Source organism: Chanodichthys erythropterus, chromosome 21 (genome assembly GCF_024489055.1).
Source record: "Chanodichthys erythropterus isolate Z2021 chromosome 21, ASM2448905v1, whole genome shotgun sequence".
In the NCBI taxonomy this organism is placed as follows: domain Eukaryota; kingdom Metazoa; phylum Chordata; class Actinopteri; order Cypriniformes; family Xenocyprididae; genus Chanodichthys; species Chanodichthys erythropterus.
In genome coordinates, this window is record NC_090241.1 from 23,607,771 (window position 1) to 23,634,072 (window position 26,302).

Here is a 26,302-nt window from a genome sequence, read left to right on the forward strand (position 1 = left end):
GTTCTTAATCTGTAGAGTTTAATATTGAGTTGGCTCAGCCTTTGCAGCTAAAACAGCCTCAACTCTCTTCTGGGAAGGCTTTCCATAAGGTTTAGGAGTGTGTTTATGGGAATTTTTGACCATTCTTCTAGAAGCGCATTTGTGAGGTCAGGCACTGATGTCGGATGAGAAGGCCTGGCTCACAGTCTCCACTCTAATTCATCCCAAAGGTGTTCTATCGGGTTGATGTCAGGATGCTGTGCAGGCCAGTCAAGTTCCTCCACACCAAACTCGCTCATCCATGTCTTTATGGACCTTGCTTTGTGCATGTTGGAACAGAAGGCGGCCATTCCTAAACTTTTCCCACAAAGTTGGGAGCCTGAAATTGTCCAAAATGTCTTGGTATGCTGAAGCATTCAGAGTTCCTTTCACTGGAACTAAGGGGCCAAGCCCAACCCCACACCATAACCACCCCTCCACCAAATTTGACCCCGCTCTGTGATTTTAAGTGGCCTACCACTTTGTGGCTGAGTTGCTGTTGTTCCCAATTGCTTCTACATTGTTATAATACCACTAACAATTGACTTTGAAATATTTAGTAGTGAGGAAATTTCATGAATGGACTTATTGCACAGGTGGCAACCTATCACAGTACCACGCTTGAATTCACTGAGCTCCTGAGAGCGACCCATTCTTTCACAAATGTTTGTAGAAGCAGTCTGCATGCCTAGGTGTTGTTTCCATGGTGACGTGTCATGCGTGTCACGTGCACTGAATGCAGCCACAATAACACTGTATGACAGATGGATTGCTATTATTTTGTTTTTCCTTTTTTATTTAAAACATTCACAAACTTGCTTACCATGTCATCAACTATATGATATTCCGTTTCTCAGATATGTGTAAGTGAGTGTGTTTTCTCGTTTAAAAACCAATATAAATAATTTTTACCTTGATCTATAATGTGCAGAGATGGAAACTGGAGTCTGCGACTTGGACTCGAGTCGCACTTAAAGCCGAGTTCAGACTGCACAATTTACAAAGTAGTCGGGTCACTGTTCTTTTCACACTGCATGACTTTCTTGGCCAGCATTCAGTCGCTGCGGTGTTCAAACTGCACGATGGATCGGCGACAGAAGGTTTCACACTGCATGACTTTACAATAGGAAGAATCGCCGACAACTCTGTCTGGCACGCAAACTACGTTTCACAACCAAACACACGCGAGATGTGACACGGAAACAACGCAATATCACGCAAGACCGGAGTTATTATTATTATTATTAAAAACGGTAGCTGGCAAGAAGCTTGCAATATGAAGCTTGCAATTGCCGGTGCGCTGATTTGCAGAGAAAACAAGAAAAAGAAAAGAAGAATATGGAGGAGGAAATGGTTGGGGAGACTGTGGATTGTGTGTTCTGCAACGAGAGTTGGAGGTAAATACATAACTTTTCAATGTGCTGTTGTTGCAGATGGTCAAGCAAATGTTTGTGCTTTGTTTCTGTTTGATAAAATTGTAATGTTTATGTGAATGAAGCCATGCTTGCTGATATTGTGGTCTATAACTCCTCCCCGAACTCCCCGCTGCTCTGTATCTTGCTCTCTCATTGGCTGTCGGTCATCGCCGATGTAGTTTTCAGTCAGAACACTTTTCACACTGCAGGATTTTGAATCGCCGACAGGTCCAGATATTTAGCATGCCAAATATCTCACGGGCGTCGGCGACTAGTCGGCGATTCTCTCAGATCGCGTCTTTGCTCATTCACACTGCGTGATTGTCACTCGCGTGAACGAGCTCGATTTGCTTGTGATTTCGGGCATTTGTCGGCGATTTCTCAAAACCTGTCGGCGAGCCAAAATCGGGGCTAAAATCGTGCAGTCTGAACTCGGCTTAAGTCCCAAAAATAAACGACTTGCGACTTGACTTGGACTCGTGAACAAATACCCGAGACTTGACTCGAGACTTGACTTGAAGACAAAGACTTGTGAAAAATACAAGTCTTTTGGCGTGACATTCCCGATTTCGTTCTCTATTTACTACCCCAAACGATGGCACAAAATACCACATTTTACCATCTATTCATTCCCAAATATGTGCTGCAGCAGCGAATATCACAAATCATCTCTAAACACACAAAGCCATCGAGCGCGTGACGCATCTGAAGGCACGCGAATTCATCACCCATTAGAAAACAAATAATAACAATAAAGCCAAGCCTTACCTTGCGATATACTTTGTTATTTTATTTGAAAAGCAATCAATTAATCTGAAGGGAATCTGTGATGTTGCACAGCTGCAGATGCTTGCTTGTGGTCCATAAGTATTTGATAATGCATATAATATCCAGATTTACCATGTTAAAATATATTTGGCAAGAACGAGCTGGACAATCACACTATTTTAGCTGCTGTACAACCAAAATTATGTTCCCTCTATCTCTGTAAATACTTTGACACAATCTGCATTGTAAAAAGCGCTGTATAAATAAATAAAGGTGACATGACAAGTCAAACATACAGAATACAGCTATTTTGTTACCGCCGGTGCTCATTGGAAGACTACATTTTCCAGCATTGCTTGAGAGCTACAGCAAACTACGGCAACTCATATAGCTGAACATACTCAGCTATATGAGTTGCTGAGTATAAATAACTCAACTCATATAAATACACCGCACTTTTTTCCTTGCAGTGGTTCTAAATGGTATAATTTTGTATAAAGTTAGAAAGTATAATAAAAATGATTTAAGTAGTATTTTGTGTGCTTTATTAGAATAAAAGTATAAAAAGTAAAAGTAATCTTTTTTGATATTTAAATACACTGTTAATTACAATAACAACTGGCTGAAAAAAAAATTAAATAGAACAAAGATTTGACTTGAGACTTGACTTGGTCCCCTAAAGACTTGAGACTTGATTTGGACTTGACTTGTCCTGGTCCACAAAGACTTGAGACTTGACTTGGACCTCAAAGACTTGTGACTTGACTCTATCTCTATCTGACTCTAATAACGTGAGATGGGTGCCGACATCTTAGTTTGCCCAGCAGTTTGCAGAGTCCTGTCAGTAGGATTTACAGCAGGTGAATTCATCAGTTTCTCCCAAAATATATGCTAGTAAGTGGCTGGTGAACTGGAAGAATAATAAAATAAACTTTATAGTTGCTTAGGTCCATTATGTTTGTCTGGGGCACAGAAATAAAAATCCTATATGTGGGACCGTACCGCTTAAAGGTTTAAATTTTGTTTATTTTGAACAAAAAAAGTTATAGGCTTACAGTGTACCTTCAAATTAAAGTCACCATGAAATCAAAATTGAGAATTCTTATCATTTTTTAAATGGAATATTTCAGTATTTATTATGATTTACCAGTGCACATCTTTGTGTAATCTTAAATCAAAATAATTTCCTTTCCCTCTTCTGACTTTAAGGATTTAATATTGCATTGTGACTGTTGTATTGTAAGAGCAAGTAGGGTCTTCTTCTACAGTAGTGTTTTATATGTTTGCCTGAATAAAAGACAATCCAGTTCTGTCTGCCTGCCGAACTTTTCCGAGCACAACTTTAGTAAGTTTCTCCCCTGCACCTTATTTTGTCTGACAATTACGCTTTCACTCCAGATAGATAAAAGGTTAGTTGTGACTTCCTTCATGATGGTCACCACTTCAGCAATTAGCTGGTGTTCCAGCAGTGGGGCCAGGTTTGCTAGAGCCTGTGAAAATGCCATCTGTCATTGGGACACACTTCATGAAATGCTCTTCTCTGCCTCGCTGTGACTATTTCCTTCAGGGAGTCACAAGGATCGTTCAAGTCGAATGGCGCTCTGAGAAAACAATAAATTGTTTGCTGTGAAAAATAATTTGGCAGGGGCTGTGGGTGCCATGTGCTCTGAAGTGTGGCGGTGCTCTTTCTCTCAGCTACCCTGAATAACACACTGAATTAGAGCAGCATGTTGTGCATGAGTTTGGGTCACTTTGTGTAATGTACAGTATTTATAGCTCATCGTATGACTACAGTATGTCATAATTTAGGCTGAACCAGAGAGGGCCATTAGTTGTCTGTTATTATGTTCTTCATATTATATTGTTCCTGTAACTTTAGTATATGAACTTTTTGGATTGCATTCCACACAAATTGCTAAATATTTTAATGCTTTCTCTTCAATAATGTTTTATTTTCATTAAAAATGATTTGAATACATAAATTAATTAATTAATTACTAAAATAATTATGATTAAATATTTTGGTAACACTTTACAATAAGGTCTTGTGTTAACATTAGTTAATTTCATTAACTAACAATATATATATATATATATATATATATAGAATTTATTATATATATATATATATATATATATATATATATATATATATATATATATAGCATTTATTATATATATATTTATATATATACACACAGCATTTATTAACCTTTGTTATAATGTTAGCTAATAAACATTTTCATGTTAGATCATATTGCATTAAGGTTAACAGTTAAAACTTTGGATTTTAAAAATGTAGTATAGTAAATGTTTAGATTAACAATAAACTTAGATTAAGATTAACATTAAATTCAGTTCAATTTATCTAATGTTAACAAATGAACCTTATAAAGTGTGACCAATATCTTAAATAGCTGACATCTGTAATGAATATATACATAACTTTTGACATCAAATTCAGCATATTTAATAAATGATCAAATTTAATCACAATTTGTACCTAATGTACATTAATTCTTTCAACAATGTTTTTTAATGTTCACGCATTATATAATTCAATGATGTTACCTAAACTGTTACCATCACTACAAATGAAATAAACAAAAGTTGTCCTTGCATATTACGACACACTTGCAGAAAACTGAAGCACCACAGCACAGTGCTGAAGAACTTTGATGTTTACCTCCACAGCACACAGCGACTATCCAAGCTGTCAATCCAGCAATTTACACTGTGTGTGTCCATGAGCACTTCCACATTTGAGTGCTTTGAGCCAATGCGAGTATGTGTCTATCAATGCATGTTATATAATTAGTGGCATCTCCTGAACCTCACAGCCTGCTCTTAACAAGGTCAGATGGTCTGAGTCAGTGCTGTCAACTCTCCCTCAGTCAGAACAGATGGTGCCTGCAGCATGTGATACTCTCCACTGGTCACTCTCTCAAGGTGAGAGTACCAACAATGACATTGTGACCCCAATGACATTCAGTTCCAGCACTGCTATTTGTCCACTATACAAAAACACTGGGGTGCCCACAATGGGAGCAGAATAAAAGTCAAGCATAACTAATTGGCCAGGCTATTTATGAATCCATTCTTCATGGCCACTTGGTGGAATAAATAGGACTGATAGTTGTCTGCTGACATGCACATAGGAACAAAGTGACTAGTAATTAGGTTTAGTAATGTTACTTGCTAATAACATAGACACATGAAGGCTAATTGCTTTCTATGATGGAGTGTTGCAAAAAGGATTTTAGTGGAATACAAAGAGAAACCCTCTTCCATTTTGTCTTAAGTGCTTTTCATTGGTGGTAATTATCTAGTGTCAAATAGCTTTAAATGTAAATATTTCTTGTTGTCTCTGTTCATGATAAATCAAATGAATCTAGCAATCTGACGTCAAGATTCAAGATCCACCAAACATCCAAGGATGTCTAAATTGTGACCGGATATTTTCACCAGTGTAAATATCACTGGACACACAACACATCCACATGTGCGTATATAATCTTGCTGATGTAATCTGGCATAATATTTTAGTATTTAGTGTACACATAGCACATTAAGATTATTTATTTATTTCGTTTTTTGTCATTGAAAGTGAAAAGAGGAAAGGCTATACTACATATTTTGCCAGACTACATCAGCAAGAATATTTATTTTGGTCCTCAAACAATTCCATAATTGTGTATCGTACATAAAAGCATTCATAAATATATATATTTTATTTATACAGTGGCATGAAAAAGTATGTGAACCCCTTGCAGAATCTGTGAAAATGAGAATTATTTTAATAAAATAAGAGGGTTTTGTTAAGTACTGTCCTGAGTAAGATATTTTACATAAAAGATGTTTGCATTTAGTTCACAAGACAAAACAATAGCTGAATTTATTCAAATAACCCCATTCATAAGTATGTGAACCATTGATTCTCAATACTGTGTGTGGTTACCTGATGATCTACAGCTGTTTTGTATGTTTTTTCATGGTTGTTCATGAGTCTCTTGTTTGTTCTGAGCAGTTAAACTGAGCTCTGTTCTTCAGAAAAATCCTCCAGCTCCTGCAGATTCATCAGTTTTCAAGCATTTTTGCATATTTGAACCCTTTCCAGCAGTGACCGTATGGTTTTGAGATTCATCTTATCACACTGAAGACAACTGAGGGACTTAAAAAAGGTTCAAACATTCACTGATGCTCCAGAAGGAAACGCGATGCATTAAGAGCCGAGGGGTGAAAACTTTTGAATTCAAATATCAAGGTAAATTGTACTTAATTTTTCTGCCGGGAAACATGCAAGTATCTTCTGTTGGTTCCAAAGGGCAGTACTAAATGAAATACAATGATATTTAAACAAAATAAGAAAAATTGTGACATCTTCATCCTGTTCAAAAGTTTTCACACCCCGACTCTTAATGCATCGTGTTTCCTTCTGGAGCATCAGTGAATGTTTGAACCTTTTTTAATAGTTGAGTTTGAGTCCCTCAGTTGTCTTCAGTATGAAAACACAGATCTCAAAATCCTACAGTCACTGCTGGAAAGGGTTCAAATATGCAAAAATGCTTAAAAACTGATGAATCTGCAGGACCTGGAGGATTTTTCTGAAGAACAGAGCTCAGTTTAACTGCTCAGGACAAACAAGAGACTCATGAACAACCATCACAAAACAAAAAAACAGTCGTAGATCATGAGGTAACTACACACAGTATTGAGAATCAATGGTTCACATACTTATGAATGGGGTTATTTGAATAAATTCAGCTATTGTTTTGTCTTGTGAACTAAATGCAAACATCTTTTATGTAAAATATCTTACTCAGGACAGTACTAAACAAAAAGTAACATGCATTTTTATTAAAATAATTCTCATTTTCACAGATTCTGCAAGGGGTTCACATACTTTTTCATGCCACTGTATGTATATATATATATATATATATATATATATATATATATATATATATATATATATATATATATATATATATATATATATATATATATATATATATATATATATATATATATATATATACCCATGACACTATATATTGTTTTCTCTAATAAAAATATTGAAGCCCATCTCAAAACACTTCTGCTTATACATTTCTCTACATTTGACTAGATCTTTTTATGTTGATGTTCTTATTCTACTTTCTGTCTTAGAATGTGTTTAACCTGACACCAATTGTGACATCTGGAAGAGTTGCATACCCTTGCTCAAGAAAAAGACTTCAAAGCAAGCATGAAGACACACTTTCGTGAGGTGGCATTCCTGCACCTGCCCCAGTGGAATCTGTGATATTTAAGTCCTGTCTCCCCTGACTCTCACAAACATACACTGCACACATAAAATATGAGTGTGAGGCATCACTGTTTGTTTAGGTAGTACAGTATAACAAGCAGCAAAACAGCCACAAGTTCACTATGTTTATCTGTATATGAAAGGTAGAAAGTTTAGACGTGTATTTACATTAGTGTGAAATGTATCTGCATCCTTTAGTGTGGCAGGCAGCTAAGCACTGTCATAATCCAGCAATGTAGACATGCCTTAACTTTACCAGACAAGTTAGTATTATAATGACCTGAAAATGTAAAATTTACACATATATTAAGGATTTTATAACTTCACTTTGCCGCAACCATGAGTGTTACTTTACTGATATCCTGCTGGCATTTAGTTTATTTATATAAATAGGATTGTCTGCCATGAGCTGTTTATAGATGCATTAGATTTCATTTTACAAAAAGTCCCCAAGCAATATAGGGTTGAGGATACAGGTAATATACTCCAAAGTCGTAATCATAACAGCCTTTGCTGAAATGTAGATGTTACAGCCTAGATGACCACTTTTTACAAGGTTCTCCATCAAAATACTTCAACATGCTCACCCCGCATTCGACCTCTGCTGTGCTTTCTCTGCTTTTTTGCACTCATATTCAAATTGAAGATCTAAAGATCTTCCAGTCATGGAAAATTAGATGGATTTACATAATTAACTCTCCTTTGATCTGGAAAATTACAACCAACAGTCACTTTACATAGTGGTCATTGCTGACCTCAGACTGTCTGAGGAGTTATGAGTTCTTTCAACGAGCTCTGAATGTCTATAATTTCAGGCAAATTATCAGTCTCTTTACATTAGGTTATCCTTTGTAAAGTATGACCAAAAGGGTAGAATGGTTAATTACGCAGAAGGGTTTAACATTTGTAAAGGGACAATGCTTTTTATTTGACATTGTGAAAATCTAATTGGTGTGGACAAAGACAAAAAGAAGCTGTTAACATATGTAGATACAAGCGTCTCTGTTTCGGTCTTATAATTTGCCGATAATAGTTAGAACTTTGCTTGCATGGGCTCTGAAAAGAGAGAGAGACACAGGCTTTCTGGAATTTAGCTTCCTAACGATGGAAAAATACTGTGCATATGTGCATGGGATAGTTTCTGTGTGGAAGTGCTTATGAGGGACCAGCGCAGAGAAAGATAGAAAAGAGAGAGTCTGCATGCCTGTAAAGTGAGATAAACCGACAGGAGGTGACAAATTCATAACAGCTTTGTGCAACCACAATTCTGAGGGATTCGGAGGTTGGCCTCAAATAAGGTGACATGTGTGACAGGGATTTCATCTTCTTGAACTTGCCATGCTGCCGCAAAAGAGACTGCTTCTGATAAGATGCCTCCTGGAAAGTCACAACATAAAGGGATGTGTTGTCATCCGTTTGCCGAAACACCCTCAGAAGGGAATTTGGGGAAGGCATTTAAGTTGATTTAAAACAATTACACAGCTTAAAGGGGTTATTAGTGGTTTCATAAACAGACTTATACACGCCGGCTCCATCTTCTACATGCTAACATAATCAAATGGATTTTCTTTTTACTGGCAATTAAACATGGAATTAAATTCCTCTTTTGGGGCATTGTGTCGTTCATGTTTGAAAATCCTGTCACAGAATAAAGCACCTTATAGGAATTTGTAAGAAGTGCACACATCTGTAAGGTTTAAGAATCAATCAAATCAATGGGGGGCATTCACTAAGAATGAACTACACCCACTAGTTTGTGTCTGTGTTGCTTTAGTGTTTGCATAAAATTACGGTATCAGAGCAAATAAAATCTGTGCTGAACACATTGTGCATGACGCGATTCTGATCTTATGCATTGGATCTGAGCACTAGGCTGCTAGGAGGATGCAGTTTTAAACTGAAATATAAAAAAAAAAAAAAAAATTAAATAACAAAAGATGTTTACTTAAAGAAATGTTTTCATTTTTACAAAATTATATATTTATTTTTTCCTTCCTACCTTCCTTGCTGTCAAAAGAAAAATATCCAGTTTTTAGAAAGCAGAATGAAATAGTTTATATATTTAATGTTAATAATACAGTTTAATAATATCCATTTTTGTGAATGTGAAAAAAAAAAAAAAAAAAACTTTGACAGCCCTAAACAAACTTTTTGTATTTTTTTCCCTCAAATTTTATAATGTGAATATAATGTGAAATGTGTGCTCGTATGAATATGTGCCTAAATATGCTCTTCTCCAAAATTTGATCCTCATTTTTTGATGAATAACTGCTGCCATGATAAATAGAATAATATACACAAACATTTCAAATAGAAATTCATGGGGCATGGGTAGATGCTTTGGGTTGGTGGAGGGTGGGGGGTTGTTAATATATAAAACGTCAACGCTACAAAGCATAAACAATCCCGAGAAGAACGCTCGCTTAAATGGTTGGAGCATACAGTTGGGCTATTTTTGACAGAACATGGTGATACTGAGGTGTTTTTGCAGGCAATAAACAAGCACAGTGACAGGAAATAAACAAAAATGAATAAATAATCATAAAAAAAGAAAACATTTGTGCCTACCTTACAGACTTGCGCAGAGGAGTGCATCAGAAACCTACCTCTAGGTGGCGGCAAGTCACTGTCTTAATGACTGAGTCATTAAATCATTCATTCAAATCAATTAATTTAGAAATGTTGATTCTTTCAGGAAAGAATCATGTTTCTCAGACATGCGCAATAGTTCTGACGTAGCTTTGTTTGGAATTTTTCTCACTGAAGGAGCGAAAACAGACAATATGTGTCTAAAATGTATGTTACTTAATATTAATGTCATTTATTTATCTGTTCTATTATATTAAGATCACATTTGCAATATGCTTTTCTGGGACCAAAAGCACTATTATTGCTTAATTATATCATTATAAATATAAAAATCAGGAACTCATTATTGGGGCATTTTCCTTTTGTTAATTTTAAGGCAATTTTTGCAACAAGCCCTGTTAATTTCAGTCTCTAGTGAGGAATAAAATAATAGACTAATCCTGTTTTGAAAAAGTAAACTATGTAAGATTAAAACAGTCTGTAGAAAAGGTTTGTAGCCCACTTACAATTTACTGTTAAATTTATTACTGAAGGTTTGCTGATTCAAAATGTATTGATTTCTTTATAAAAATCGCAGTGCTTTTAGCTCTGTGAAAACAGGGGGTGCTGCAGCACCCCTGTAAAATTCTGTACCTTCTTTCTTCAGGCGGTAATAGCACAATGCTAAATGTGCCATAAAAATAGCAATTAAGACAAAATAGTTTTGTGAATAAGGCACAGTCTACAATGAGCTTAATTTAGAAAGAAGGCATGTTTGCAGTGAAAAACTATTATAAATAGCTTAAATGAAATATTTAGAGCTTAATTAAACTGGATTGCCAATGGCTGGTGAATAAATCTGTGCATGAAAGTGTGTTCAAATACCGTGTTCAAAATTGCTTAGCGAAATTGAATGTTAAGCAACAATATGACTTTACATTGCACAATACCTGCTTTTTTGTTTACTAAAGGCACAACCTGTTGTGTTTCAAAACATCTCTTTTCAAAAAAGTCAGACCAATGCATTTCTATTGAAAAGGCTTGGTGCTCTCTTTCTTTCTCTCTCGTAATTAGTGCATTAGAGATTTTCAATCTGGCACAGCAGGCAAGTACTGGCTGATAAGCACAACAAGCACTTTTGTGAGGCTATTCTAAGCTAAGAAAAAAAGAAACAGTGAAGGGAAGAAAGAAAGAGAGGCTAATCAATTCTCAATCTATGTCATAAAGAACATTGTTCCCAAATTTTCTTCAAATCACTGTTCCTCTCAAGTCTGTGATTGACACATTTTTCCAAGCTTCTGATTGCATTCTGAACTGGACTGAACTCAATATTTAATTGTATAAGCAGCTTCAATCTTCTTACACAGAAGCAGTTATAGCACCGTCACAACTACAACTTCATCTTCAGTGTATTTATGTATGTATAACTAATATTTATCAAAAGGTTTTCATCAAGGTCATTCTTGCCTTTTTACTCCCTCACATATACAATGAGATGAAAGCTGGTTTTTAAATACTTGAATAGATTAGCACTTGTATATATATTTCAGATTTATTAAATAAAATATATAAAACTGATACTGTATAACCTTGCGCTTTTCACTAAAAAAAAAAAAAAAAAAAAAAAGAGAGAGAGAGTAAAACTCTCAAATTCAAACAAATCACCACAGTGTCATGTCTGCAGAGACAGAGGCTGATCTTTTTGAAATGTTCAGTCTGAAGTCAGTGTTCTTATACTCACCTATAACAACTGGCAAAATTCATCACATTGTTCCAGCAGTGGCACATGACTAATCAGACCGATGCTAAAAGATAATAAAATAGATAAGAGGGACACAAACATAAATGGAAACAAATAACTTCTGTTCCTCAAAATGGTGTGAAAATGATGGTCAGTGATATTATGTGCCCATTAATGGTTGTCACTAATTTGCTTGGGTTCATTTCCGCAGATACTCTCACAAGAACAAACCTGCCTGGAGTAGCCGGTTTAATTGGGACATTTGCATCATAATGACCCATGAGTCAATTTCCTGCTATTTCCAACTTTATAGTCTTGAAACTCGACCAAACGCTCAAAGTTAATGAACACGTGAAATCAAGTCTCATGTAAAAACGAGGTGTAATAAAATATGACATTGTAACTTCTGTCCGTCCGTCCATTTGCCCCATATATGTCTCAAATCAACTCATTCTCAGAAATCAACTCAGAACAAAGAAATTTTTACAGGTTTGGAACAACGTGATGGTGAGTAAATAATGACAGAATTTTCATTTTTGGGTGAACTATCCCTTTAAGTTTAACAGTTAAAAAAAAAAAAAGTATGTAAGCGTACAAATTGCCCTGTAGGTCCATATGTTTGTGTCAAAGTGAGAAGAAAATTGATGTAATTTAAAAGAAATAGACATTGAATACATTTTGTGCTGAAGCAGTGATAAATGAGCTATAGTTTAGCCCACAATGACTGTTGTTGTGACTGCAGCTCCATGTGAAGAGTTTTTATTGCATTGCGCCACTGTGACGCAATTGGCCTTCGAATGCGGCCTTCGAAGGATCCAGCCTCTGAATTAGGATGCAGCTTTCGTCTGGCCTTGAATAAGGGCACAGACCCAACTCAGCGATCTCCACACAATTCCAAGTTCCATGAACTGTTTCAGTTATTTATTACTCGCTTTTTCTTCCTGTATGCCACCCGCTGTATGTCAAATGCAAAGTTCTGGCATGAAACTCTAGATGGCGCTAGCTGATAGGTCCTTAACTCAGGTAGCGATCACATCATTATCTACATAGCGCAGCTGATTGGTTGCTGTGGTATCACAGGCCAATGAGCTTGCTGCTCAACATTCAAATACTTGGCATTGTTTACAGTTAGCAGTCTGCAGCGCTTTCAGAAACACTCCACCTTCCCCAGCTCCACCTGTATAGATATTCTACAGGGTTTTTTTAATGTATGTTATATGTGCAGCAGCAGCAGCGTGTCTTACTTGCTCACAGCAATGTCTGTGAATGTATTGGCAGTAGTAAGTCTCTGTACATGCTCTGCAGCAGTGTAACAGATCTAGTCCGCCAAGATCAAATACATTACATTGCCATATCCATTACCAGGTATGGATAAAAAAAAAAAAAAAAATGTTGTCACTGATTTTACTAAGCACTGTGGTTTTAAGGTTAGGTCAAATTATATTAAAATATTATATATACCTGCTATGACAGGGTGACCTAATTTGTTTTCATGGCATTAATAAGTTATCAAAATGTCAAATCAACCAGCATAACATGAACAAAAATGACTGAGTGCCTTCAATTGTAAATAGTAACAACAATAATACTAAAATTATTGGTATTATTGATATAATAATAATAATAATAATAATAATGATCTCTTCTTGTTGATGAGTTAAATGGTGTTGCATGCATCTGTCTTTAACCCAGAAACCATTAAACATCAAATGAAACTGGAATATAAATTTACACTGGGATAAAAATGTCCACCGCATACAACTGGTGTACACATAAGTATGAACAAGAAATAGGAACAGGCAAGCTGAACGTGCTTTTGAAATCTACAATACCAAAATTTATTAATCCATATGTCATGCTGTGTTCAACAATCGAAGAGAACTTGTCATCCTCTTTTCCGACACACCTTTTGACTTTGATATTATTATTTTATATTATCAGGCACCTCTATAGATTGAGCCTTGGAATGGAACTGTCATGGAATGTTTGAGACCAACTGTGATTATTATTTTGCTGTTCTGGGCAAGCTGATGCTTGTTGATCAATCTGTCATTATGCAAAGTTTTCTTGTTCTGTCCCCTTATTATTTCCATCCAAGAAGAAGTGATGCATTTCATTCTGAGGCTATTCATGTAGGAATCCTGGTTACATTACATTTCTTTTTTTCCTTTTTTCCTTTTTTTTTTTTTTTTTTGAATACAGAGCTGCTTGACAGTCTAATGTCTATAGAGTTGGGATTTGTTGCTAAGTCAAAATGATTTGGCTGCATATGACAAGAGAGACAACTTTTATGGCATGTCATAATATTGTAGGCATAACACTAAACTTAAAACAACATTCAAAACCAAGGAAGTCTTTAAGATACATGTTCTATTGCATCCCCATTAAATCCCAATGAGCTCTCCAAAAAAGAATTGGGCACTTGTGAAAAATTAAATAAATATATGTAAGGTTGCTTGCAAACAAATTAAAATACACAGTTATTTTTTAAATGGCCATCAATGGTAAAAGATATTATTTGCTGCCAGATGGTGCAGTAATGACATACCAGCAGATGTTAACCAGGAAACTTTGACCTTTAAGCAAAGCGTTTTTTTTATTTTTATTTTTACTGTAATGTGACATCATTTTGAATAAAACATATTAAAAAACAACAACATTATAGTAGAAGATTTTTGTTTTGATCATTTGTTTTTGGAATAAAATTCACTGGTGATTCGTACACAAGAAGTCCAGGATTGTGTATTAAATAGGGTCCATTTTGATTTCATGTTGACTGGAATTACAATATTAATCTGTTAGGATTCAATTTCTAAATCTCCAGCTACTGCTACTAAAATGGAGACTTTACGAAATAGCAGTGTGTCTTTAACCTGTGAGATGTTGGTTAACCTCTGTAATGGACATGCTCCTGTTGAATTTTAATGAGATAGGTATGTAAATGATAAATGAAAGCTTTTTCATTTTGAGACTGTGAAAAGGCACTTGAAACATTGTGTTCCATTAGCCAGGCCTGCCATTATTTAACAATTTATCAAAATGATTGAGCAGTAATTTAACACGGCTGTCTTGTGAGGCTTGACCTCTTGGTGATATAAGATATGCAGGCAGGGCATCTGCAAAGAGCCACTGCTCACAATTACGGAGAAATAACATCAATGCACTTTATGTGGTGTGCAGGTTTGAAATTCCAGTTCGGTTGTGTGCTCAATACATATTGAACTGAAAGATCTTTGATATAAGCTCAGTGCATTTAGACCTATTGAGAGCCCATATCTGATATTGCTAATCAAATGTAATTAATCTTCATTGTGGGGATGCATCACAACAGTAATTTGGTCTAAAGCCCAAAGTGTCATTACACACTAGGGTGCCTGCAGGTCTTTAAAGGGTGTTAGGTGCTCTATTTGTGTATTAGAGCGTGCAGTGAACGAGCAAGGCCAAGAACATTACCCTTGCTTTGTATTGTGACACCCACCTCATCAAGATAACACACTTGGGGGTGTTTCATGCAGTGATAATCTTCATTTTAATTCCCAAGGCATGTCTCAAGGAGCATGGCTGTAGTAGAAGCTACAAAAAAAGACATTTATTTGGAGCAAGCATTGAAAATTAGAACCTTTTGCCTCAAAATGTAATATGAAAAGGCACGGTGTGATCGCATCTGGTAGACTTTTACATTAGCATATTGCATGAAGCATTTAATACTGGATGCTGCTCATGCATGTAATTGTAATAGCATGTTGACACCGATCTCATTTCTTGACTGTGGTGCTTATTATTACAAATAATACTAATAGAAAAACAAAGATCATACACACTGATCAACCTGGCATGCAAAGAAAGACTATTAACCTTTTTATTGTAACTTTTTAAAAAAAAAATGATATAATAGATTGTTCATGACAATGACCTAATGTTATTTAGCACTTCAGCAGTCTGCAAGGAACACACCTTCTATGTCACCATAGTACATGCATTATCATTTTGCGCACGCATGAATGAGTTCAGGGCTAATAGCGTTTTTGTAATGTAATGCAAATGAATCTGCTCATCTGCAAAATCAGATAGGGATTAAGAAAATGCTGAAATAAATATTTTCCTTTACGAAAGATTAACCTCTCGCATATTCGTGTCGCAGTAAAACCTGCAGATGAAGGCCCTGGATATGGGTGAAAGAGAGCAATCGGGGCTGGTAAACATGGCAGGTCGACTGGCGAGATAATGGAAAGGTACAGGAACAGACGACAGATGGAAAATTTCTCTTCTGTCATTTTAGAAAGGCTAGATCAAAGCTCCATTAATCAGAGAGGGGCTGTGGGGTGCAGGTGATAGAACGAATGTAGTAGAAAGGAGGTTTGCTTTGGGGGCAGAAAGCACTGCTGGAGGGAATGGATGGGGTGAGGTGGAGGGCAGGGAGATGGAGGGATCATGGGAAAGGTAGGAAGGGGAGAGCAAGACTGAGCTCTTGGGAAATGTAATGATGAAAAGAGATGGATGAAGGTGAAAGGTCACAGTGGAGACTGGAGGTTGAGAGGTTGACCTTGCTTACATGTGTTTCCTGGGAGTATTGGGGATCATTACAGGGTCGTGGAATGGCAGAGCGGGTGCTGAAAGAGTACGTTAGCCATTACTTTTCACCTAACAGTTTTGAATGTCAATGTAAGAAGTGCATTGTCTAAATGATAGAGGAATATAGGCAGATATTTTTGGGACATACGTTAAAGGGTTAGTTCACCCAAAAATGAAAATAATGTAATTTATTACTCATCCTCATGCCATTCCACACCCGTAAGACCTTCGTTAATCTCCGGAACACAAATTAAGATATTTTTGTTGAAATCCGATGGCTCTGTGAGGCCTCCATAGCCAGCAATGACATTTCCTCACTCAAGATCCATGAATGTACTAAAAACATATTTCAATCAGTTCATGTGAGTACAGTGGTTCAATATTAATAGAATATTATTAAGACACTATTTTTGGTGTGCAAAAAAACAAACAAAAAAAAACGACCTATATAGTAATGGCAAATTTCAAAAAACTGCTTCAGGAAGTGTTCTACTTTGGCACTCCGAACCGCTGATTTGACACGCTGATTCATAACGCTCCGAAGCTTCCTGAAGCAGTGTTTTGAAATCGGCCATCACTAAATAAGTCGTTATTTAGTTTTTTTTTGGCACACCAAAAATATTCTCATCGCTTTATAGTATTAATATTGAACCACTGTACTCACATGAACTGATTTAAATATGTTTTTAGTACCTTTATGGATCTTGAGAGAGGAAGTGTCCATTGCTCCCTATGAAGGCCTCACAGAGCCATCGGATTTTAACAAAAATATCTTAATTTGCGTTCCGAAGATTAATGAAGGTCTTACGGGTGTGGAATGGCATGAGGGTGAGTAATAAATGACAGAATTTTCATTTTTGGGTGAAATGTAAACTCTAGCGTAAGTTCTGCCGGGAAGACTCTAATTTTACGTCATTCATTAGATCAGATCTAACCAATCATTATGGAACGCCTTGGTATAAAGCATCGGCACTTACACTCATCTGAGTTCGCAGATGCTGACGCCAATCTCCACCTCCATCCTCCCCACCACCACCAGGATGGTCCCTATCCATATCCATGTGGGGGGTCGGCTTCGCCCCTGCCTTCATTCCGGGCAGGATACGCCGAGCCTACAACCATTTGGATGCGTGCTACGGACGGGGCCTACGCCAAAGAACTTTATCTCGTTGTATAACTTTCTGGTTGTTAATAAATTGTGTTTAAATCATAAGTTATTTTGCTCCTGAGTCTTTCTGGTAGAACTAACCCTTTAAGGTACTTCATTTTCTGCAATCATGAATTATTTCAGCTTCCATGAAGCTTTGCATTCAGTTCAGGTTTGTGTTTGGAATCTGATTTCATTATTTACATTATTTCATTTTCAATGTCTAATAAACATACATATTTTCTTATATGTTTATTATTCCCCAAATTTGATTGGTTGAGTGGTGTTTCAATAGTGCTGATATACAGTTCAACATCACTGAGTCTTTTCAAATTTTCTGTGTTTTTTTTTTTATCACTTCAATTGATGCCTAGGTTTTCGGATGCAGCCTTTGAATCAGTTGAACTAATTGCTTTACACTTCAATTGATGGTGTTTGTGTTCCAGACTGTCAGTCTGGGTATTTATCAGTGACTCTTTATATGTTTCATAGTTATGCCAGTAGGTGGCGATAGTAATGGGAGAAACAAAGCTTTACGAAACTTTGTCTATGTCTGAAAACTGGAAAATGCTGCCTTTGGAGGACACATTTCAAGGTAGGAAGGCATCAAGGCATGTCTGAATCCAATGTTAGCTTCACCTCCTGTTTCCTGATATACCTGACCGATTTTGAAGGCAGCATAGATGTATGCTTCGCTGCCTTTGATATTCCACAAATCTGTGCATTCCATTCTATGACAGTTGAGCTAGAAAAATGAAGATGGCATCCTCAAGTTGCGTTTGCTGGTCAGTTTGTATGTAAATATACGTTTTTGACCAACATTTGACACTTTCGATGTCATTTCTATAGTACTATAGTAAATTAAATATTTGTTTAGTTCTCACCAAAGCTTGTGTTATTTTACGGTAGATCATTAAACTGTTACGCTGCCTTAGAAGTCTGTCTGAGAAGGCAACAAGTCAGCTGCCTAGGTTTTCGCATGCAGCCTTTGAATCAGTTGAACCAATTGCTTTACAAAATGATTCACTGTTTCGAAGCTCTCAAAATGCCACATGTTGGTGACCCTTACTGATCAGAATGTAGCAATGAAAATTCAGCCAAAATGTGCATAAAAACACCTTTTACTAACCAATTGCAAATGTTTTATTGAAAGCGTAGTCTGTTAAATGCCATATTTAATACCACTGAATATGAATCGTCTGAATAATGTATGTTATTTTATTAAATTGTAGGGCTTGTTTTATGGAGAGCGTGGTTAATCACGCCTGTAAGAGTGCATTAACTAAAACTCTTCCTTATATTTCACAAATGTGTCATTAAAAATGTCCACAAATTTATAAAACTTAAAAAAAAAAAAACAACTATATATATATATACTGTAGAAACTGGTTCATGGATTCACATAGCTCATCATCCCCTACTGGTAAATCATTGGAATTTCAAAACATTTTAAAATGTCTTGTTTACTGAAATCACTGAATCATGTGACTTTGGCAGTTTGATACTCGTTCCGAATCACAATGATTAGCAAAGTTTTCAAAGCTTCATGAAGCAGGTTTCAAAAGTGCCCATCACTAGGTGGCGACAAGTGACTGCAATATGAGTGAGTCATTGATCATTTACTAAACCAATTCATTGATAACACTGATTGATTCAGGAACTAAACTATTGCCTGTCTTAAGGAGTGAGTTGTTGAATCATTCCCTCAACTGATGTGTTTGAAACACAGTTAAACTTCTATAGTATGGGAGACCATAGCAAATACTAATTTTGCATTCTGATTTGTTCCAAAAGCAAAATAAAAAAAAAAAAATATGACTGCATTTCTACAACTTTCCAAAGAAGGAAAATAATACATAGAGTTGTATATTATGACAGTAACAAGAGTTCTTGGTAACACTTTACAATAAGGTTCCATTAATTTATTAATTAATCTTAGTTAATGTTAATGTCAACATTTACTAATACAGTACATTATTAAATTCATTAATATTATAAATACTATTAAAATGTTAATACTATATAATGGACTTGAGCTGACATGAACTAATAAGGAACAGTATTTTAATTTCTAACATTAACAAAGATTTATACAAATGATAGCAAATGATAACAAATCCATTGTTAATTCGATTTTAGTTAAAGGTGCTCTAAGTGATGCCACGCGTTTTTAGGCCAAAACATTTTTTGTCACATACAGCAAACATCTCCTCACTATCCGCTAGCTGCCTGTCCCCTGAACACACTGTAAAAAAACGCGGTCTCTGTAGTCGCCACAAGCTCCAAAAACGGCAATAAAATCCTCTGTTTTGTTTGACAACACTTCAAACGTCAACAGGAAGTTACTCCACCCAGGATCACTTAGAGCACCTTTAATGCATTAACTAATGTAAACAAATGGGACCTTATTGTGAAGTGTTACTTTTGATTTATGTTTAATCATTGCATAAATATGTCATCACAGTCTGTGAAAAGGGTCCATTCAGTTGTGCCTTTATTTGAAACTATTTTTTGTTGGTGGAACAAAAATAGACAAAGTAACTGGCAGTACTGTCTAAAATTAGTCACTTGAATCTGAATGTGTCATCTCAAATTTTAGCAACAGCTAATATATTGTAAATGTTTTCCTTCAAGACAAATAATTTTATCAAGTGGACACATAACAAGAAAATGTGTAATAAATGACACCTTTAACCCAAAAGGATGCTGTTTTGGGCATTACTTTATCTCTGACCCAAGTCTCAACCTTTTCTTCTTGGTTTGATGAAACCAATTCCCCAAAGCAGAAGACTGCCAGACAAATGTTTGCCTGAAGATCACACCCTCTCGTTTCAAAATGTGCATTTTGTATGTAGACAACTTTCAGATGATTTCCCTAGACAGAACAGCTGAACACACTAGACTGTGTAAAATGACAGGCGAGAAGGGGCTTTTGGTCCCCTCTGAACAGCTTACAAATGGAATCATGATAAAAACTAATTTTGCCCAGAGCAGACTTCACTTGGACAAACAGGTGCAATAAATTAGCAAATATCTTCATTGCTTGCAGTTTTCAAAAATCTGCAATAAATCTATGACCTTGGGAGTTGCCACATCCTACAAGGACCCCTGAAAAATATTGGTGAGATTCTCTGTTTGCCCGATAATAACAATTATAAATGCCAAGCAAGAAAAATTGTGAGCAACATTTATCCCTCAGGGACGTTTTAGGTTGAGGGTGACATTGTGACAACAGTGTGCATATTTTATATTTTCTTTATTTTAATATTGCATGTTTGCTATTCATTTAATTTGAACAGCATCAAAAATAAGAGACTTGGAGCTCCGGGGATTGCAATTAAGGATGGTTTTGGTTTGTATACAGTTCCATTAATGATTGGGGGAAAATGCTATTCTTAATGGATTTACTACAGAGATCATTCATTCTTTTGCCTTCGTTTGTTCGTTCGTTCAGTTTTAATGTTTTTTAAAGGTGCTAAAGAGGATGTTTTGTTTTATACATTTTTGCAATATTACTTGAAACTGTCTTTACTAAATGATAAAAGACTATTTATTAGGTGCACTGAAAGGAATAATATTAATATAAATCATCTGTGCACGAGGTAGGGACTTAAAAACATCAGCCACGATTGGCCCTCTGGCTTGTCAATCACTGCCATGACGTTCCTTGTGAGAGACGTGCGCGGCTGCGCGCACCAGTAACTTTCCACACTCTACAGGCGCCGCATGCAGTGTTTTTGTCAGGAGACAGGAGTAACAACTGCAGATTATGAGTTACCTGCGGTGAGTCCAACATAATGAATCCACTAACACGACACAGCGAATGCCGGTGGTAAACACTTGTGTTCCAATACTCCTGCACGAGTTTTGGGAGGCGTTCCCTCGAAATGAGCTGTGAAGGAGGGGGGTTGTTCTTACACATATGCTCATTTCAAAAACTCACTAACAGTCTTTGGTTTCTCAGTCGACGAAAAGATCCTCTTTAGCACCTTTAATAATGTTGTCAAAATGTTCGCCCAAAACATAACTTATACATCGTTCATGAAACTTTTTTTTTATTTTTATTACGTTTTAGTTGGACAGTCATCTGGGTTGGACAGTTAACTGGGTAAGAGTCATTAGTTGATGCACCAGACTACCATTTGCACTGAATGTTTCAAGCTGTAAATTTAGTAGCGTGGCGCCACTAAATAGTAGTACAGACAACTATGTCCTTAGTAGTCCATTGTTGTGTAATAGATGCATGTTCGTGGACCATTAACTGAACCAAATATCATAAAAGTCATTCTTCCTCTAACTATTCTCTATAGTGAATCATTTCTCCTACTTGTAATACAGTTCACACAACAGTGAATTAACAGTAAACAGCATTTATGAGGTACAGTATGTTAAATTGACGTCATTCTGATACATTTCAGACTTCAGAGGAGTGGAGTCAGAGGGAATTGGAGAAGTCAGAGGGTGGACACTTTTGGAACAGTCCCTCGAAAACTTAGGTCAGCAGGGATTAATTAGCTTTCTGAGACCCACACAGCAGATGTCAAGGTAATCTTGGGTTGCAGACTGCAGAGGTCAATGCAATATCTCAACTCTGGAGATGAGTAGTGATCTCCCAGAATCCACCGAGTGGATGTACGGGGCTTCATCAGTCACAAACATGTCTACATCACTCAATGCAAATGCAGAGACACACCACTAGGCAGTGGCCTCATTACTCAGTTCAGGATACATATTGAGGTCACTTACTGTGGATGGTATGATTCTAAAATGTCTAAAAACATGCCAAAAGATAAATGTCTCACTAATATACTACAGCATAAGAAAATACAAAGATGTCCAAACTTCCAAAATCAATTGCCATGTCTTCTTTAGAGCAGATATTTTATTCATCAGCTCATATAATACAAATAAATGCCATATCTCAGTAGCACTACAACACAGAATTCAATACATGTCATACACAACCACAATCTCTATTCTTTTTCTGTTTGCAGGAAAATCCATTGTACCCTTTTCTCATCTTGACCCCCTCGAGTTAGAGTGCCTGGCTCTGCAGTGGTGTGCAACTAATGAGTCCAAAAATGTAGCCAGACACTCTCTCACCACAGGAGGCCCGGAATGACCATCCTCAGCATTCTCTCCGCTATGGGTTATGAGCAGCGCTGCCACTTAAAATGCAGCTGTGAAATCCACCAATTAATATGTTTAGTGCAACCTTGATGGGACACATTTATTTTTAATAATCGTCCTTGAAAGGTTGAAAGGAAAGAAATGATTCCAGTGCTGGAATTTTAGTACTCGCAATTCAGATAAAAATTTTCAAATTCTTGAATTACACCAAAACCTAAGTGATGGGGATTATAGCACAGCTTGCATGTACTTTATAAAACTGGAGAAAGTAAAGGTTTTCAACAGCAGTGTGCTGCTGTGCTAAAGGAGATTTTTTTTTTTTTTTTTTTTTGCTTCTTTTAATGGGATGTCGTTTTCAGCTCACCTCAGAAATGTCATATCCATCTTCCTCCTGCCTAAGAGTTTCTAACACCCAAACACTTCCACTGCGAGTTGGCCTGTCAGCCTAAAAGCTTCCTCCCTCATTGTGATAACACAATCGATAAAATGGAAGCAACAATTCCTCTTCTTCTTCTTAGCCACATTGAACTGCTATATATAAGATACACTTGAGTAGATATATAGATTGTAGGGTACAGCTATTAACATTTGAAGAGGGGGGGGGGGTGGTTTATTCTGAAATGTGCCAGAAAGGTTCAACCGGGTCTGAAAAACAGCTCCGGAACCTTGTTATACAAGAGTTTTGCCACAGAGAGGTGCTGTAATGATAAACCCTGCTGGATCCTATGCATTGTTTTATAATCACCTGCTGTTAGTTTTATTAAGTAAAAGTCAGACTCCATGTGTCTTTTTATTTATTTATTTTTATTTTGTGTCAGATATCTGTCAAAGAACAACATGAAGTAACTTACTGAGTAACTAGATTTGCAACATTAACTCAGACGTTCCATTGTACAGAGAATCACAATATCAAGGATATCAAGATAAATGAGATGTAAAATAAAAACACCAGGGCTTCTTCCCCTCAGGTGACTCTTCAGTTATATATGCCAAATATGATATGATGAATAAATTCATTGAATAAAATAATGCATATTAATTTCAAGAATTTAAAAATGTGCATGTATCTAAAACATGGAATTCCTTATTTTAATTATATTCCGAGAACAAGACGATTATGTAAGTCCTTGAATGTGTTCATGAAAGCAGACACCAAGGACTTTGGCAGTGATAAAGGCCTGATAACATCAGGGTCTTTATACCTTTAATCCCTTTGGTCTTTTTTTTACAAAAAAAGGATCAGTGCATGAAGAAGAACACATCTTAAATACAGAGATTGTCCATTTAAAAGCAATGTTAACACTCTTAAAGGTCAAGTGGCTTATATTTGACTTACTAGTTACAAATTTGGCCTATTCAGAAACTTTAATCAAAGGTGATATATATGTGATTAATGACTAAAATGAACTTGTCCTTGAAAAAAATCTATAACTTAACAGCTCTTCAGTGTGAAGTGTTAAGCATTCAGCATTAAGCTTGACTTCAAGAAAACCCCAGTTTAACAAAGCAAAAATGTGTTTTGTGAAAACTGCTCTGCCACAACAATCAAAGGAAGCGTGGAAAAGCAAGCCTGCTTATATTTCACATTCAAAACAACCTTGTTCGTGCTTAGGGCTGAGTTAATTATGGACAAAGTAATGCTTGGGCCTAGGCCAAAAGTTTGCCCTACTGAAATCAAAAATTAATTGGCTGTCTGAAAAGGCATTTGTGCACTTTTTAATTTGTCACACAAAATCCCAATCCTAAATTGCATCAGGGACAATGGTACAAAATTAAAATAAATCTTATTGCATCATTCACATTTAGCTTTTAAACTGACTCTAGCAATAAATCTATTTAAGCAAAAACAGATGAAAGTGATGAGATACATATGACATAAAGAAGATTTCACTCCTTCAGGTGATCTTCGTTCAAAGAAAATGCATACTGCATGCTGATTATCCAATCCTGCGTTTCAGATGCAAACTTTTTTGGCACATGAAAATACTGCAAGTATCTAAAGTTCCTATAAACAGATGGCATTTGTGTTCTCCTAACATAAAGACAGAAGGGTTTTTACACCCTTCACATGCTAAATAGGAGAAGAGAAGGATAATGACTACATTTCTGATTATTTTTTCCTTTAATGGACCTATAATTTATGCTTGCAGGTTGCTGATGGCTCTGAACGTACACAAAGGATAACCGCCAAATAATTCTAGATTATTTTGAATTCGAGTAGAGGTTAAAGTAATGATGATTAGGGGTCTTTTTGAGTCACAGACCGCTGTCTGATATGTCTGATATATACTTCTGCAGTGGAAACCTCATATTCTTCCGTTCAGCTGAGAGCATCATTTGTCTTGAGTGTCACAAGCACTTGACTTTAAAGACAATTGGGTATGCATCACTATGTTTGGAGCCAACGAAAGTCAGCAAACCCTCTCTCACTGAATAACCCCCTTTCAGTCCTTTAGAGTCAGTATATATTTAAAGTTCTCTTTAGATGACTTTGTGAAACCTGACTCTGGACCCAGAGCATGCACACGGGAAGTATCTATCCTCCAGTGATGAAAGTCAAGCAGTTTCTTATAGCACATTGATCACCCAGGTGGGTACATCAAAGAAGATTTTTTTTTTTCTTTTGGGCAGCATGTCTGATTCATTCCACTTGCCAATCAGTCATCATACTGGATAATTTAGCTGGGCATTGCTTTGTTGCCATATACCTGCAGCTTCACTGTTTTGTTAAGATGCATTCCTTTTCATTGGGATTAAAGTTGAAGTCTGTAATTTTGTCTGTGTTAAAGTTCCAGCTTAATTTGCAGAGACAACTATAAGTAAGCCATTCGTAGGCTAAGTGTAACCGCTGAAGATGTTTTTTTCTTTGCTTTGTGACTGAATTAACACAGAAAATACATCAGAAAAAAATCACTACATACAAACACACCCATAGTGATTTTTTTGTTGTTGTTTTATACACACACACATACAGTAAAATACCACTACAACAACAAAAATGGTAAAGGTAATTAAATGATTAAAGGTACACTATGTAACGTTTTTCTTTCTAGCTGTTAAAAAAAACAAAGCTGCATGCATTTTGCAGAAGAACATTGTTTTGGTTGTGCTTTGGCCTTGCGTGACTGTGCAGATGAATATGGTACTTTCTCATGACTAAAAAAAGAGAGATTGGATTATCATACTGCTCATAAAACATTCACTTCTATGATTAAGAGATATAACCAATTTAGATGGAAAGGATCTCAAGCTGACTAGCTGAAGACATTACTGTAGCTATTCCCATTAGTAGACACAGTACTACCTCAACCATAATGAAGTGACCCTTAACAATGCGTAATGCTTTACAGCGAACTCTGTTAGAGAGCTACATAGGACAATTTATCTGTTCAATAAAATACCTTACTCACCTGTTGAGTAATAAAAACGCCATATCCACGTCGCTTTTACAATATTTCAAATCCCTCAGTTCTCGTCATCTCTAAAAAGCCAAGCTGTAGTATCTGTCAGGAGTTATTAAACAATAAAGTACACGAGACAGGAGTAACAAACTTCATTCATCTTGTTTACTCTTCACTTCCATTCTGACACACATTACATCATTACATAACGGTTCAGACTTCCTTTTCAAAATA